The sequence below is a fragment of the Protopterus annectens genome, chromosome 3.part1, assembly GCF_019279795.1.
Source record: "Protopterus annectens isolate FY-2018-M chromosome 3.part1, PAN1.0, whole genome shotgun sequence".
Lineage (NCBI taxonomy): Eukaryota > Metazoa > Chordata > Ceratodontiformes > Protopteridae > Protopterus > Protopterus annectens.
In genome coordinates, this window is record NC_056732.1 from 1,634,470,937 (window position 1) to 1,634,489,256 (window position 18,320).

The 18,320-nt window shown below is 41.7% G+C and overlaps 1 protein-coding gene across 5 annotated transcripts in view; it reads left to right on the forward strand.

The window, feature by feature from the left end:
- Positions 1-18,320, forward strand: part of CDK14 (cyclin dependent kinase 14) — a 3,129,234-nt gene that overhangs the window by 1,019,552 nt on the left and 2,091,362 nt on the right. The gene's annotated exons all lie outside the window — the stretch shown is intronic.

The following is an 18,320-nucleotide window of genomic DNA, read 5'->3' on the forward strand; positions in this document are numbered from 1 at the left end:
TATAGTCCAGGGAGGTACATCTCAAGTCATTCTCACCAACATGGACAATGACAGAGTCATACTTGTACTTGTGGAGAGACTTAAGTGCGTGCGTGATGTGGTGAATTCTGGCACCAGACAGACAACTGAACGTGACCTTCTCCTTTTCGAACCTGGTGAGGACGGACATCAGTGTGTCTCACAAATGAGTCGCCAATGACTTGTATATTTGGATTATTGTTATGCCTTGTGGGCTGTGATGGTTTATTGTTTTGCCTTATGGGCTGTGTTTGTGAGACACTGGTGTGTTGTCTGTTGTGCGTGTGGTGTTTGGTGTTGTATGAGAAATGTTTGTGAGTGTGTTTTGGAGGTCTCTGCTGTTTAGGTAAGTTTTATTGATGACCTCTACATAGATGTGTGTGTGTCATGCCTGTCTATGTGTTGTGAGTGGTGTGGCATTTGTACTGGCAATCTCCTCTTTGTCAGGAGTACTGACTGTGGCAGGAGAGAGCATTGATTCCAGGTTACTGATGTACACGCATTTCTCACAATTAGAATAATTATGTGCTAGGAGAAGAGGGTTGTCAGTAAACATGAGGCAGGTGCTACACTGTCTCAGTATGCTCATGTCAACCAGACTGGCAGAAAAAAACTGATGGGAATTTTCGAGACATAGTGTTCTGACTATTTGGGCAGACTTATGGAGAGAGGCTTTTGATAAGGGTTTGTCCACAAGAGTGTAGACCACAAAAAAAACTTCTTAAATCTAAAGTAACTGGCCTGGAGCACAAGAGCTAAAACAAAAACTAAGATGCTTAGAATAACAGAGAAATTTAACCAGGCTACTAACAAGCAGTAATAAATGCAGCAGAATAAAAGCACATGAAGACTTAAAAGCACAGAGCAAAAATAAGGTGATAAGGTAAAAAGAACACAATTACAGTAAAAGCAGCTGAATAAAGTGCCATTTTGTTGTTTTGTTTTTATTAAGTAGAGAAGTAGGAAACAGAAGATAGTTCAAGATTAAGAAGCTAATGGAGTTGGCCTTCCTAAATGCTCTCTCTGTACTCAGTAGACTAAGCTGATGAGATGGGACAGGGAGGAGTGTCCAGAATCAAGCAATAAAGGGGGTAGTCCTTCCCAAATGATCTCTCTGCACTTAACTGAGTGATCAAATGAGCTGGGATTGGGAGGAGTGACCAAAATCAATTTTACAGCAGGAGCAAGCAATTCCAAAGCCACCAGGTTTAAGAATACAACAACACTGGTGTGGGAAGGCAGAAAAAAAAACAAAAAAAGCAGACAGAAGAGGCCAGCATTAAACAATAAAGCACATATATAAATGCAGTACAATGTAAATCAAGTGCAAAAAAGTACACTTATCAGTTTGGTATATCAGAAGGTTATAGAGCCCAACACAGCCAGGTAGTTAGTTCTGCAATATTAACTCTGTACAATTTCACAGAATGTAAGTCTTTGTACTAGAAGTACAACACAGGAAATAATCCTCAAGGAATCAGATCAGGAACAGCAGATTATGCCCTTGCTTATCTGGATGCCATAAACATCTTCAGCCATTCCTGGCATGAGTACCTTCAGCATGTCAGGGAAGTCCTGGACAAACTGCAGAGGGCAGGTTGACCATTAAGCCCAGTAAGTGTCAGGTGGGTATGGCAGAGGTCTCCTACCTGGGACATAGAGTGGGGAGTGTTAACATCAGGCCAGAACCTGACAAAGTGGAAGCTATTCAGGTGTGGCCTCCCCGTTACCAAAAAGTAGGTCAAGGCATTCTTGGTGACAGCAGGGTACTATAGAAAGTGTCTTCCCAAGTATAATTCAATAGCTGCTCCCCTTACAGAACTGACAAGGAAAAACAGGCCAGATAAGGTAGTGTGGACCCTAGCACTTGAGCAGGCATTCCAAAAGTTTAAAGGGGCTTTGGGAGGACTCCCGTGTTAGTCAGCCAAGATTACAGCAAATAATGTGTTGTGCAGGTGGATGCTTCAAACCATGGAATGGGGACTGTACTCAACCAGGTTTCCTCAGAGGGATAAGAGCACCCAGTTGTATATCTCAGCCATAGACTCCAACCTAGGGAGGAAAGTTATGCAGCAGTAGAAAAAATGTCTAGCCATAGTATGGGCACTGCAGAAACTTCAACTCTATTTGTATGTAAAGTAATTCACTGTAGTTATAGACCACAATCCCTTAACATGGCTACATTGAGACAGCCAGCAAAATGCCAAGTTATTAAGGTGGAGCCTAGTTTTGCAGGCATATGGTATGACAATGCAACACTGTAGTTGGGTCAGAATGCCAATGCAGATGGGTCGTCAAGACAGGGTGTGGGTTAATGTGTTCCCAGAGAGGCTCATGTCCCTCAAGCAATTTTTCTCCAGGGTCACTGAAAAAACTAGCCTGAGTCTTCAAGGGGGGGATGTGATTATGTGAGGTATTGCCAGCTATGCCAAGAGTACAGTAGTGTAAGGTTCTTCTTTAAGAGAGTAAAGGATTGTGTGTCATTTGTATATCAAACTGATTTGTACAGGTGCTTGTGTTGAAATTATATTTGTAAAGCTGCTTGCTTTAAAAATGTGCCAACAGTGTCTGCCTGGCAGAAAAGAAATATTCCTGTATATCAGACTGTATTGTAACTGTTGAAATTAATATATTGTAACAGCAGATATTGGAAGAGAAGAGATTAATCTCAGTCCAGCTAACTTTGAAAAATAGCCTGAAATTAAATTACCTGGCTTAGGCCATAAAGATTGTATCTTACTGTTTTGATTGCGACCAGAGATGAAATGTCTGTGAAAATCAGGACTAGGAATCCTACTGTATTGTCCTTAGGATTTTATGCTTCCAGATACTGTAACACATCTTAGCAAAGCTCTATGTGTGTGTATTGTGACACATAGGTGCTAAATTCTGGTTCAGTTTCTAGTAGAGGGGGTAGTGTGGGAAACACATTCCAATTAGCCACCAAGTCTCTCTGCACTCAATTGAGTGATCAAATGAGCTGGGATTGGGAGGAGTGCCCAAAATCAATTTTACAGCAGGGGCATGGACAATTCCAAAGCCACCAGGTTTAAGAATACAACAACACTTGGCCGGAGGGCAGAAAAAAACAAACAAAGCTGACAGTGAAGAGGTCAGCATTAAACAATAAAGCACATATATAAATGCAATACAATGTAAAGTACACTTATCAGTTTGGTATATCAGATGGTTAGAGAGCCCAACACAGCCAGGTAGATGTTCAATGTGTTACCCTGCTGCAGTCATCACACTTCTGGGTTATCCTGTCATTAGCGTGTCCCGCAGTCCGGGCCTGAATTCCAAAGTCCTGGTCCAGCTGCCGGTTGCTGTCTCTTCTTCCCTGACATCAGTGCACCAGGGAATAAGAGAGGCATCCGAGGCCATTTTTCTTCTGTCTTTCTGCCACGCTGTGCCGGAAGCTAGAAGGTAGTTCATGCAAGTGCCGGGTCGGCCGACACCTGAGATTTTCGAATCGAGTTTCAGTCCTAAGTCTTCAAAGCTAAGGCACTGCTTGGGGAACCTTTTCTTGCCTCAGTCCGATGTAAGAAAAAGTTAAGCAATTGCATTTCTTGTGGGAAGCAAATGCACTCATCAAGGACTTTCATTCTTTTTGTGGTATACCTTGCCTAGGCCCAGACCATGACGTCTACTGGTTGTCAGTTTTGTGCTAGGTTCAATAAGCGAACTTTAAAGTGATGCTTGATTTTGCATGACACTACTCGGTAGGAAATTTAATTACACTATGCCGGCCGGAGCAACTGACTACCGGTGTATAAAAAGCGCAAAGATAAAGACAGGCAGCCTAGATCCAAGGCCAGACTCCGAGGCTCCTCGGCTGGGCCAGTCGCCGATTCTCCGGGTTTTCAGTGAGGCCCCCACGCAGCCCCTGGCTACCGCTGAATTGGATCCCAGACCACTTTGGATTCTCCAGAGAGTTCTAGGCTGACGCCTTAGCCATTTTCTTTGGGCTTCTACCGACGACATTGCAGAAGGAGAAGCTGTTGCTGTAGAAACACCTTTGGTTTCCAAGGTGTCCTTCAGACTGACTACTCTCACCATAAAATCTTATGCTAAGTTTAAGACTCCTCTAAAATCAAAAAGACTACACTTCAGTTCCAGTTCAAGGCCCCATGCCTAAAAACAGATGTTTAAAATGGCTGAAGATTTGATTTCTTTGATCAGGGTTCCCATCCCCGACAAAGGCCTAGACAAGAGGAGGATTATGCATCCTCTGATCAAGTGTCTGTTTCCTCAGGCTCCTCTGAGGAACAGGATTACTCCTTTCCCCCTTATGAAGATTCTGATGCTGAAGACTCCATTCCCTCAGCTTCTCCCCCTGAAGATTATTCCTTTGGAAACCTTACATACCATGAGGGAACATTTCCACTGGGAAGGTCAGGACTACTCCGACTCAAAGAAAAGGCTCCAAGAGTTTCTTTTACTCCCCCAGCACAGACCACTTGCTATCCCCCCAGTTTTAGACATTGTGGATGATGTTTTCTTAGAATCTAGTCTAAATCCAGATTCTCTGCCTCCTGCTCCAGCCAAACCAGATAGATACTATAGAGTGCCTGACTCACACAAATTCCTATACAAAAGCCCTGTTGCTGATCCAGAGACAATCTCCCAGGGTCCCAAAGGGGCAAAGGCTTTTATGGCTAAAAATCCAGTACCCTCTGAAAGGGACTCCAGAGCACTAGATAGGTGGGGGAAGAAGGTTTACACCTCAGCTACTCTAGCTAAGTGAGAGCACTAAATTGACAATTTCACATGCTTAAATAGCAGCAATTCCTAATGTCTCAAGTAAAACAAAAGATGGGCACGCACCCTCAACAGTCTGAATTCAAGGAAATGCAGGATCTGTTGCATGCAGCTGAACAGGTGGGCAAACATAATTTACAATGTGGTTTTAATGCCTTGGAAGCTTCCTCTAGAGCAGCTGTTACTGGTTCTGTTATACGTAGGCATGCTTGGTTAAAGGAACAATCTCTGCCTGATCATGTTAAAGCAAAGTTACTAGATGCACCTTTACAGCAGGATGTCTTATTTGGGGTTAAAGCAGAGGAGGTTTTAAAGAAAATGGAGGATAAGGCAAAATCTATGCAGATGGTCAAAGATTTCTTACAGGTACAGCCCCCACGCTTCAGCAGAAATTGGCCAACAGAAATTGGTCCTTTCCAGCTTCTGACAGACCACAGAGGGTAAATACAACAGGCGACCAACAGGCAGAGGACAAGCACAAACTTTACAAACCTCACCAATGGGGCACTGCAACACAGAAGGGAGGAGAAGACAGGTCCCAAACTACTAGAAGGCAAACACAATGACTTAAACCTCAAACTGCCAAACAAAACTCTCTTGGCATCTCCCTTGGGAGGAAAATTAGCACTTTTGCAGACAACTGGCATCGTCACAAAGGACAAATGGGTCCTAGACATTATCTCACAAGGATGCAGATTCCATTTCCACACCTTACAAGGGTAAAAGGAATGCCAAACCTGCCACAAAATCAATGGGCAGAGGCACAAAAACAAATTACAGCTCTCATGGACATGAGAGCCATTCAAATGGTACCTACACAGGAGCAAGGCCAAGGATTTTACTCAAGGCTCTTTCTAGTCCCCAGAAAGGACAATGCTTGAGACCCATTCTGGACCTTTCAGTTTTAAACACCTTCTTACAAGTACCCAAATTCAAGATGCTAACACTACAGCAGCTTCTTCCCATGTTGGGCAAGAAAGCTTGGCTAGTAACGTTGGACCTCAAGGAGGCATACCTGCATGTCCCTATCAGACAAAATTGCAGAAGATACCTCCATTTCATTGCAGGTTCAACCCATTACCAATTCTCTGCACTGGCCTTTGGCTTATCTACTGTGCCCAGGGTCTTCACAAAATGCCTGGCACCAGTAATTGCATACTGCAGACAAAGAGGAATGCAAATATACCCATATCTGGACGACTGCCTCATCCAAGCAGAAAGCAAGGACATTCTCTTACAACACCTGGCTTTGTAAAACACCTTCTAAGTTGCCTAGGGTACACAGTAAATGAAAAGAAATCAAAACTAGTGCCCGTCACAAAATATGACATCTCGGTGCCAGCTTGAATACAACGGCCCAGATGGCTTATCTGACGCCAGACAAACAACTACAATTAACTCAATACTTCAGAACAATGGCAACAAAGACCAAACTCCTGCAAGAAAAATTCTGCAGGCCTTGGGCTTCATGGCATCTTGCATACTACTAATACCATTTGCAAAACTGCATATGAGGAAATTACAATGGTTCCTAAAAAGCGATGGACTCAACACAGCCACAGCTTGGAAACAATGATACCTCTCATTCCTGCCTTCAACAGGAGTTTTATGGTGGTCACAGGCATGTCACCCTCAACAAGTGTCAGCCTTTCACCTTACCCCCAGCCAGGCAAACTATGACAACAGATGCATCGGACTATGCCTGGGGGGCACACATGGCATATGGACTGCAGATCAAAGGAATCTGCACATCAATCAAAAAGAAATGCTAGCTGTACAGAATGCTCTGACAGCCTTCAAGGACCTTTTACATCCAGGACAGCTTATCATAAGGACAGACAACACCACAGTAATGTGGTACATAAACAAACAAGGGGGTACACACTCCTACCCTCTATGCAGGCAAGCAATGACCTTGTGGAACACAGCACTGGCTTACCAAGGTCAATTACAAGCTCAGTTCCTGCCAGGAAAAAAGAACACATTGGCAGATGACCTAAGCAGAAACATCATGGATCCCCACGAGTGGAAACTGGATCCACAAGTATTTGCAATGATAACTCAAAAATGGGGGATCCCATACATAGACCTGTTTGCTAGCCCCCAAAACTATCAGCTAACAAAATTTTGCACAAGGACTTTTCACCATCAAGCTTGGAAAGTGGACGCACTCTCATTCAGTTGGAAAATGCTGACAGTATATGCCTTCCCTCCATTACCCCTTCTCACAAAGGTGTTGCTGAAAGTCAGGATGGAGAGACCCCAAATGATACTCATTGCCCCAGACTGGCCACGCTAGCACTGGTACCCACTATTAAGGAATATGGCCCAGGGCCCACCATGGATTCTGCCACAAATTACTCATCTGCTCACAAAGCAAGACAATCAGATTCTACACAGCCAGCTCAAAACCTTAAACTTGGCTGCATGGCAAATCACCTAAGCAACCAGCCAGCTCCTCTCTCACAAGCTGTTATGGATGTTATTCTGGAGGCCAGGAGGTCCAGCACCAGGAAAGCCTACTCAGACAAATGGAAACGTTTTTGCACCTGGAACCAAGCTAAAGGCCAAAATACCCTTCAGCCTGACATACCTCAGATTCTGCAATATTTAACTGAGATGTTACACAAAGGGCTTTCTTTTTCATCTATTAAAATCCACTCCTCAGCTATTTCAGCTCACTACAGCACGGATCCTCCCTTATTTTCACATCCACTCCTAAGGCAGTTTCTCAGAGGGTCCAAAAACATTAGGCCTCCCAGGAGAGCACCAACACCTACTTGGGACCTCAACTTTGTTCTGGAAAAAGTTACGCTACCTCCTTTTGAGCCAGCTTTCTCAGCTGACTTAAAGTTTATATCATGGAAGACTGCCCTGCTGCTAGCAATTCCTTCAGCGAGAAGAGTTTCAGAGCTTCAGGCACTAATGGCAGTAGAGCCTTTCCTCATTTTTCATCAAGACAGAGTTTCATGAACTAACCCTCCTTTATGCCTAAGGTGGTATCCAGTGTGGCTCTAAATCAAACCATCCATTTACCCACCTTCTTTCCAACCACAGAACAAAGGAGAAAGACTCCTGCATTCCTTGGACATTCACAGGCAGCTACGTTACTACTTGGATAAAACTAAGGTTTTCAGAAAATCTGACCAGCTTTTTGTATCCTATGCTACAGCATCACAAGGAAAGGCTATCTCAAAACAGACCATTTCCAAATGGATAGGACATGCATACGTTTTTGCTACACCCACCATGGAAAACCAGTTCCTGCTAGCATAAGGCCCCATTCTACCAGGGCAGCAGCTACATCCACAGCCTTTCTCAGGGGGGTGCCAACCAAGGATATTCTGGAAGCTGCAACTTGGAGTTCAGTACACACCTTCACCAAACATTACCACTTACCACTTTACTCTACGACTAGAGCTGGCTTCGCCACTGCAGTTTTGCAAGGCCTTCTAGCCTCCTCTAACCCTGTTTGACTCCACCTCCCATCCTTAGGTTTGGGATTCTACCCAAGTGTGATGACTGCAGCAGGGTAACACGATGAACATAGTACAGTTTTGTACCTACCATAAATGTAGATGTTCGAATGTATACCTTTCTGCAGTCCAGGTTACCCTCCCTCCATCCCCTCTGACCTAACTAAAACCTTTCAATACCTTAAAATCTGTTACAACCTTTGTGGTGTATTTGCTTATAGCTGAAGGGATATTTTGTTTATGCTAACCTCTTTTTTATTGATACTATCTACTGACCACCATTTGGGGGGGGGCACCTGACATCTGGGGCAAGAAAAAATGGCGTTGGATGCCTCTCTTATACCCCTGGCGCACTTATGTCAGGGAAGAAGCGACAGCAACCGACGCCAGACCAGGACTTTGGAATTGCCGACTCATGGGACCGCTTGATGGCAGGATAACTCAAGTGTGATGACTGAAGAAGGGTATACACTCGAACATCTACATTTATGGTAGGTACAAAACTGTACTTTAGCTCTGCAATATTAGCTCTGTACAATTTCACAGAATGTAAGTCTTTGTACTAGAAGTACAACACAGGAAATAATCCTCATGGAATCAGATCAGGAACAGCAGATTATGCCCTTGCTTATCTGGATGCCATAACCATCTTCAGCCATTCCTGGCATGAGTCCCTTCAGCATGTCAGGGAGGTCCTGGACAAACTGCAAAGGGCAGGGTTTACCATTAAGCCCAGTAAGTGTCAGGTGGGGTATGGCAGACGTCCCCTACCTGGAACATAGAGTGTGGAGTGTTAACATCAGGCCAGAACCTGCCAAAGTGGAAGCTATTCAGGTGTGGCCTGCCCCTGTTACCAAAAAGTAGGTAAAGGCATTCTTGGGGACAGCAGGGTACTATAGAAAGTGTCTTCCCAAGTATAATTCAATAGCTGCTCCCCTCACAGAACTGACAAGGAAAAACAGGCCAGATAAGGTAGTGTGGACCCTAGCACTTGAGCAGGCATTCCAAAAGTTTAAAGGGGCTTTGGGAGGACTCCCATGTTAGTCAGAAAAGATTACAGCAAAGAATTTGTTGTGCAGGTAGATGCTTCAAACCATGGAGAGGGGACCGTACTCAGCCAGGTTTCCTCAGAAGGAAAAGAACACCCAGTTGTATATCTCAGCCATAGACTCCAACCTAGGGAGGAAAGTTATGCAGCAGTAGAAAAAGAATGTCTAGCCATAGTATGGGCACTGCAGAAACTTCAACCCTATTTGTATGTAAAGTAATTCACTGTAGTTACAGACCACATTCCCTTAACATGGCTACATTGAGCCAGCCAGTAAAACGCCAAGTTATTAAGGTGGAGCCTAGTTTTGTAGGCATATGGTATGACAATGCAACACTGTAGTTGGGTCAGAATGCCAATGCAGATGGGCTGTCAAGACAGGGTATGGGTTAATGTGTTCCCAGAGAGGCTCATGTCCCTCAAGCAATTTTTCTTCAGGGTCACTGGAAAAACTAGCCTGAGTCTTCAAGGGGGGTGGGTGTGATGATGTGAGCTATTGCCAGCTATGCTAAGAGAAGTACGGTAGTGTAAGGGTCTTCTTTAAGAGAGTTAAAGATTGTGTGTCATTTGTATATCAAATTGATTTGTACAGGTGCTTGTATTGAAATTATATTTGTGAAGCTACTTGCTTTAAAAATGTACCAACAGTGACTGCCTGGCAGAAAAGAAATATTCCTGTATATCAGACTGTATTGTAACTGTTACAATGAATATATTGTAACAGAAGATATTGGAAGAGAAGTGATTAATCTCAGTCCAGCTAACTTTGAAAAATAGTCTGAAATTAAATTACCTGGCTTAGGCCATAAAGATTGTATCTTACTGTTCTGATTGTGGGCAGAGATGAAATGTCTGTGAAAATCAGGACTAGGAATCCTACTGTATTGTCCTTAGGATTTTATGCATCCAGATGCTGTAACACATCTTAGCAAAGCTCTATGTGTGTGTATTGTGACACATAGGTGCTAAATTCTGGTTCAGTTTCTAGTAGATGGGGTAGTGTGGGAAACATAGTCAGATGACCAGATGCATGTGACATCATTCTGTAATCCAGCACTGAAATGATGTTTTAATACTAGATGAGACAGAAGTCTCAGGTCAGCCTGTTTTTGAAACCTGACAAAGAAGCATGACTACTTACCCACTTCGTCTTGCCTTGCTTTAGTAAGTCACTAGGGGATAGTAATTATTTAGACCAGTCAGGAAAATGTAGTGAAATTAATTAAGTACTGTTTTTCTGTATCTGTTTGAATCTATCCATGTTATTTTTAATATTTCCTGTGATTGAAACCCTGGTATTTATTGTAAATAGATATTTAGTATTTTCATGTTCTTTTATTATTTATTATTAAATATATTTAAACATTCACCCACAACACCAGTACCCTTGACATACCATATTTGGATGTTTTGGTTGGTCTTGATAGTCATGGTTTCACCTCCAGAATTTATCGCAAACCAACGTTTTCCAATGATTATCTACACTTCACTAGCAACCACCCCCCCCCACATTTTCAAAAACATTGTTAAGGGGCAGTGTATCCGTGTTGCAAGGATGTCTTCGACCGAATCTGCTATGAGAATAGAACTTGACACCATTAGAGAACTATTCCAAAATCGCGGATACCCGGTTAACATGCTCCAAGATGTTATAGATTATGTGGGCAATCAATGGGGGAAGAAATATCCTCCTTTATTGGGAAATTATGTGCTAAACCGAAAAGATGGGGGGAAAAAATCTGGCTGGTTTGGACGTGCCTGCATCTTGACGTATACCCCACACACGTTTTTAATTAAGGATATTTTACGTCAACATTGGGATATCCTTACAAGTTCGAATTTGGAACATGTTGTGGGAAATTCACCTAAAATAGTATACAAGACAGGAATGAATTTAAAAAGAATATTAGAGAAGGCTACTAATCATACTACTAACACGGATATGTACAAAGGTACCACTAAATGTGGCAGATGCAAACAGTGCAAGTACATAAATGATTCTAGATACATTCGACTTAAAAATATTAATTCCACTTGTATTAAGGCAAGAACAGGGAATTGCAATACAAGTCGGGTGATTTATATAGCTACATGTCTTTTATGCCCTGTGTATTATATAGGCAAGACAGAAAGAGTCTTAAAAAAGCGTATCTATGAACATCTTTATTGTATTCAGAAAAAGGATACTAAGAATGCCTTGTATAAGCATATCCATGAATGTGGTGCTGAGCATTCTTTCTGCTTTGCCATCATTGACACGATCAGGAATTCACTATTTGGGGGCAATTGGAAGATGCAATTAGGTGCATTGGAGAGTAGATGGCAGATTTTATTGGACGCCACAAGACCCCCTGGATTAAATGAATCCATTAGTATTAAACCATTTTTAGTACTTTCTCAGTAAATGTTATTCATTAACACTAGTACTCCATACTTATGGGGTTTGATTTTTAGATTAATCAGTATGTTTTTTACTATCATTAAGGGACACATCCTTGTATCATAGTTAGGTGTCAATTTGTAACAATATTATACATTTTTTAACTTTTCAGTTATTTAAGTTGATTGTAAAATTATTATGGGTATGTGGTATTGTCAAAGGCATTGTGGAATTTAATTATGTTACATTATTATACTTACTTTCCTTCTTGTCGTATTTGTTGCAACAGATTTGATGTAATAGTAATAAGTTGCTTTATAAGTGCTTTATGAGTACTGTATCCTTAAGTGTTTTGGCGCACTTTTTAAATTGAGTGATGTGGTTTGAGTATATATATGAGTTTATGTGCATTTTTTAAATGGTTCTGAAGAAGACTGGGTTCCAGTTGAAAGCGCTTAACTGCACAATTGCTGTGGAATAAAAGATTTGATTCTCCTTCGTGTACGAGTTTCCTTGGAGGTTCCTGTTCCTTATTACATTTTGGAGTTGTTGGTTCTTTCTTTTTACTTACCCACTTCGTCTTGCCTTGCTTTAGTAAGTCACTAGGGGATAGTAATTATTTAGATCAGTCAGGAAAATGTAGTGAAATTAATTAAGTACTGTTTTTCTGTATCTGTTTGAATCTATCCATGTTATTTTTAATATTTCCTGTGATTGAAACCCTGGTATTTATTGTAAATAGATATTTAGTATTTTCATGTTCTTTTACTATTTATTATTAAATATATTTAAACATTCCACAGTTGCTGGTCTTTTAGAGAATATTTTAACTTCTGAGAGTAGTTATATTTATTTGTTGACACCGTGCATCCACTCCTAAAACCTTGCTGCATTGGTCAAACACTACCATTTGTATTAGTATTATTTTTACTCAGTATAATTGGGTATCCTTGTAAGAGACTGGCTTTGGAGTGTTCTGGTGGTGGTGGAACTACCTTATAGTCTGGGTATAACTGGTAAATCTGTGCCAGCCTTTTCCAGGTGTGTGTGTGTGTGTGTGTGTGTGTGTGTGTGTGTGTGTGTGTGTGTGTGTGTGTGTGTGTGTGTGTGTGTGTGTGTGTGTGTGTGTGTGTGAAAATCAAATCTCAAGGAGTGTGTGTGTGTGTGTGTCAGCTACTTGGAGCAGGGAAACAGAGCACTGATTTCACGGGGGGTGGAGGACTTGGCTTGGAACACTCCGCTGAGGACACATCTCTACAGCTGTGCCAGTGGGTGAGTGTTATTGGGTGCCTGGAGTGAGAGAGAAACCCAGCCCCTGGACTGAGTGTGTTACCTGTGTACTCTTTAGGGACATTGTGCTTGGTGCAGAGAGCTGCATCTAAAAATACTGTATGTATCTGTTTCTTCTCCAAGTGAATGTCTCTCATCAGTGTCAGTGTAAGGATTGATGGTCCTTGATTACTGGCCCAGAGGGGGGACATCACAACCTGTATGATTCATAATTATCTAGATGGAATTAGAGCTGGAGGGCCAGCTGGCTGGATCATGGGGTGTAACTCACCAGGGGACTGCCACAACATTTAATTATGAATTAAAAACTTATTTTATAACAGGTTCTTCTTTAAGAACGTATGCAAATCTACATTCCTTGTTTTCCACTCATGTTATTTAAAATTGATCTGTGTGTATATCTGTGCCTGCATCTGTGTCTGTATGAGTGAGTGAAATGCCCTTAAGTTGCTTGGGCTGAACAGACAATTTATTCTGAAAGGGCAGCAGGCATTGAGTTTGTAGATGAAGCAATGCAATGTAAAATTATTTACCAGCAGTAGCCTCTTCATTAGTTACAGATCTCTTTAATGTGGAATTATTCAGATGACTTTTACTTCTGCAGAGATTGTGCATATTGACTGATATTGGTGGGTTGTAATGATAGAAGTCTGAGTGGCCTTTTATAGTTTAAATTTTCTGAAATAGGTAGTTTTCTCATTACTGGTGTATATGTTTTGTTTTATTGAATACTGGAAAAATATTCAAAACTGCAAATTTGAAACACACACTTAACAAGTGGTTCTGAATTATACAAGGAATATAATTTAATAGAATCAGGAAGGTAAATCAAAGAACACACACATGTATGCATGCTTCTAAAAATGTGTGCAGTTGTTTGAGAACAGATTAATGATCAACTTAATCCACCACTGGCCAGATATATTTTCTTTTAGTATGGTTTCAATGCCCTTTCAAGGGCAGCAAAGTTTACTGTTTGTGCTATGTCTGTTTTTATACTTTGACTGGATTTGCTTTGTTTAGCAAAAGGCTATCAGTGTTTGTGCTATAAATTTTGAAATAAAAGTTTTAAGTTAAATCCAAATATCTGTAATCATTGTAGGAGTAAAGAAAATAGAATGCATGCTGTCAAGTTTGAGCAGAGTGTATGGTAACTCTGGAAAAATATCCAAGTAATAGGATAATGGAATGTCTGGGGGGTGCTGGGGGCTGCTGTGGGGATGGAGGCCTGATCCAGTACCCTGCCTAGGGCCCCATTTTACCATGATCCAGCTCTGGAGGGAATATGAGTTATTATTCATTTTTTTCTTTACTTTCTTCTCCCTATTATTACCTGGATATATTGTTTTTGTTTTTTGTATTTTATTAACTGATCTAATCATTTTTTGTAGTCCTCTGTTTACACCTGTTGCATAAATGTGTTTTCATATTGAGCCTTTTGCCAGACTGAGTCTCAAGTAGGTCCATATATTTATTTATTAAACATTTGTTGACCAGGAAAGTCCGACTAGGACACAGCCCATTTTTAGTGGAGGAAAGGGGAGAAATGCTCCAGATGCATATCTTTGGACTATGGACGGAAACCACAGTACCCAGAGGAAACCCATGCGAATGCAGGGAGGACATGCAGATTCCACACAGAAGGCAACCCAGCCGAGAATCAAACTGGAGAACCTCTTGCTGTGAGGCAACAATGTTAACCACTGCAGCACTGCACCTCCCTGATATTGATCAGTGCTCTACCCCAGTAATATGGCTGTATGGTATATTCTGCTTTTCAGAACTTTGCTACACCTTTTCTATTTATTCCACTATGAAATGAACATAGCAAGCATATGACAAGGTCCCAAGAAAGCTGATTTGGGCAGGCCTGTGGTGATTCAGAGTCCCAGAAACATTCATAGAATTAGTCCAGGCCACATACAAGGACCAATTTTTGAAGTAGGAGCAGTGTTTGGACTCTCAAAGGTGTTCAGCTCTGAGGACAATGCTGTTCATACTGGCGATGGACTACATTAGAAGATATGTCAGATGAGACAGATCAACAAAGTTGCTGTATGCAAATGGTGTGTCAGTGTAAGCATACTTAGCAAAAACGAAAGCAAAGGATAGGGCAATAGAATGCAAAACTGAAGGCACATGGGATGAATCTGAATGCAGATAAGCCAGTTGTAATGGTAGCAAATTGGGATAATCAGAAGAAACTGAGACTCAAGAAAGAAGGGAAAATAGTGGAAGAGGTTAGCACCTTCAAAAATCTGGGGTGGGGCCTTGGTTGAGGAGAAGGGAAGCATGAATGAGGAGGTCAAAGTTAGAATGAGAAAGGCTGCAGCCACCTGGCACAGTGTCAAAGACAGTGTATAACTGAAGAATGCCAAAGAAGCTTAAAACTAAGGTGCACAAAACAGTGGTGTGACCAGTACTACTGTATGATACAGAAACCTGGACAGTACAGGCAGAGCAGCTGAGGAGGCTAGAGGTGATGGAGATGAAGTGCATGAGACAGGTAGTAGGATACACACTGGGACAGATGAAGAAATGAGAATGTCATGGTAGAAGCCAGAGTAGCTCCAATTGCAGAGAAAGGCAAAGATAACAGATTATGGTGGGTTCTGCACATGTGTAGAAAAGCCTTTGGCAATCTGTTGAAGGTGTGTGTGTCAGACAGGAAGATGGTAAGAGCAAACAAGGGCATCCAGCAAAGAGCTCAATGAATTCTGTGAGATATGTGCACATTGAATTGAGAGAGATAGTGACAGTTCACATGACACCCCGACCTTATGTAGAAAGTGGAAAAAAGGGGGTTGATGATGATGATGATGATGATAAAATGAATTTAATTTTTGTCAACTTAAACATATGATCAGAGTTACTACATTGTTTTCTTGACGATCATCATCTTCTGTTCCCATTAGGGGTCACCACAGCAGATCTTCTGTTTCCATTTCTTCCTATCCTCTGCATCTTGCTCTTTCACACCAGCCACTTGCATGTCCTCTCTCACCACATCCACAAACCTTATCTTAGTCCTTCCTCTTTTCCTCTTACCTGGCAGCTCCATCCTTAGCATCCTTTTCCCAATATACCCAGCATCCCTCCTCAGCACATGTCTAAACCAACGCAATCTCGCCTCTCTTGCTTTGTCTCCAAACTGTCCAACCTGAGCTGACCCTGTAATATACTGATTCCTAATCCTATCCATCCTAATCACACCCAGTGCAAATCTTAACATCTTTAACTCTGCCACATCCAGCTCTGACTCCTGCCTTTTCGTCAATGCTACCGTCTCCAACCCATATAACATAGCTGGTCTCACTACCCTCTTGTAGACCTTCCCTTTCACTCTTACTGATACCCGTCTGTCACAAATCACTCCTGACACTCTTCTCCACCCATTACACCCTGCCTGTACTCTCTTCTTCACCTCTCTTTCACACTCACCATTACTCTGAACTGCTGATCCCAAGTACTTAAACTCATCCACCTTTACCAGCTGTACTCCCTGCATTCTCACCATTCCTCTACCCTCCCTCTCATTTACACACACATATTCTGTAGTAGCTCTGCTGACCTTCATTCCTCTCCTCTCTAAAGCATATCCCCACCTCTCCATGGTCTCCTCAACCTGGTCCCTACTCTCACTACATATCACAATGTCATCTGCAAACAACAAAGTCCACGGGGCCTCCTGTGTGATCTCATCTGTCAACCTGTCCATCACCACTGCAAATAAGAAAGGGCTCAGAGCTGATCCTTGATGTAATCCCACCTCCACCTTAAACGTATCTGTCACTCCCACCGCAGTCCTCACCATTGTCACACTACCCTCGTACATATCCTGTACCACTCTTACATACTTCTTTGCCACTCCCGACTTCCTCATACAATACCACAACTCCTCTCTAGGCACCCTGTCATATGCTTTCAAGTCGGCAAAGACACAATGCAGCTCCTTCTGACCTTCTCTGTATTTCTCCAACACTCTCAGAGCAAACATTGCATCTGTAGTGCTCTTTCCTGGCATGAAACCATACTGCTGATCACTAATCATCACCTCCCTTGTTAAACTAGCTTCCACTACTCTTTCCCATAACTTCAAGCTCTGACTGATCAATTTTATCCCTCTGTAGTTACTGCAGCTCTGCACATCACCCTTATTCATAAAGATAGGTACCAAAACACTTTTCCTGCACTCCTCAGGCATCCCCTGACTTTCCAAAATTTCATTAAACAATCTGATTAAAAATTCCACTGCCATTTCTCCTAAGCACCTCCATGCTTCTACTGGTGTGTCATCTGGGCCAACAGCCTTTCCATTCTTCATCCTTTACATAGCTGTCCATACTTCCTCCTTGCTAATCTGTTTCACTTCCTCATTCACTATCCCCGTATCATCCTACTTTTTCTCTCTCATTCTCTTCATTCATCAGCCCTTCAAAGTACTCTTTCCATCTACTCAATACACTCTCCTCGCTTGTGAGTACTTTATCACCCTTACCTGCTGTACATCTTTCCCAGCTCTGTCCCTCTGTCTAGCCAGTCGGTACAGGTCCTTTTCTCCCTCTTCAGTGTCCAATCTCTCAAACAACTCTCCATATGCCTTATCCTTAGCCATTGTTTTCTTGAGGATGATTAAGATAAATAGGAAACAGGTGACTTACATATATTGTTCTGTAAACAATTTTCCAGATTAACCAAGTGCTTTAAGGCATGCAGTAATGGAAGTGATATAATCATAAGACCATAATTTGTATTAATATAGGATTTTTTTGTTTAGTGCCTAGCATTTAGCTTGCTCAAGAAAATAGTTTTTAAGGACCAAAAATATCACCTGTCAGTTACATATTCTTAAGTGCATCCAAGGTCAGTTTAATTAGTAATTTATATGTGGCTTTTCTGTTTCTTCAATTCCAGTATGCATCTGACAAACATGTCTGTCAGAATTTCACATTCCTTTCATTGATCTATGGGGACTCCCTCTCAATAGCTCAGTTGCAATATGTTATAGCAGAGATGTCTTAGTGAATAAAAAATGTTTTTTCTGTCTTAAAATCTGCTATGGCTAATTGAAAGATGAATGGATCTCAAATTAAAAAGGAAACCCATTCCAAGATATAGCTCATTACAGCAGAATGTATATCTAGAGGATTCATTAGCATGTGTTTAATTTACATTTTGATTAGAACAACATGAGGGTGAATACGTTTTGAAAAAAAATACCATCGGATGCTCCTAGGTATAAACCTGAAACTTCAAGATTTCCTTATCTAACCTCACATCAAATAACCAAAACTGCAGCTTGAGACTTCTGAATGAACATATTTTATTAAAAAATATTTTTCCAGTG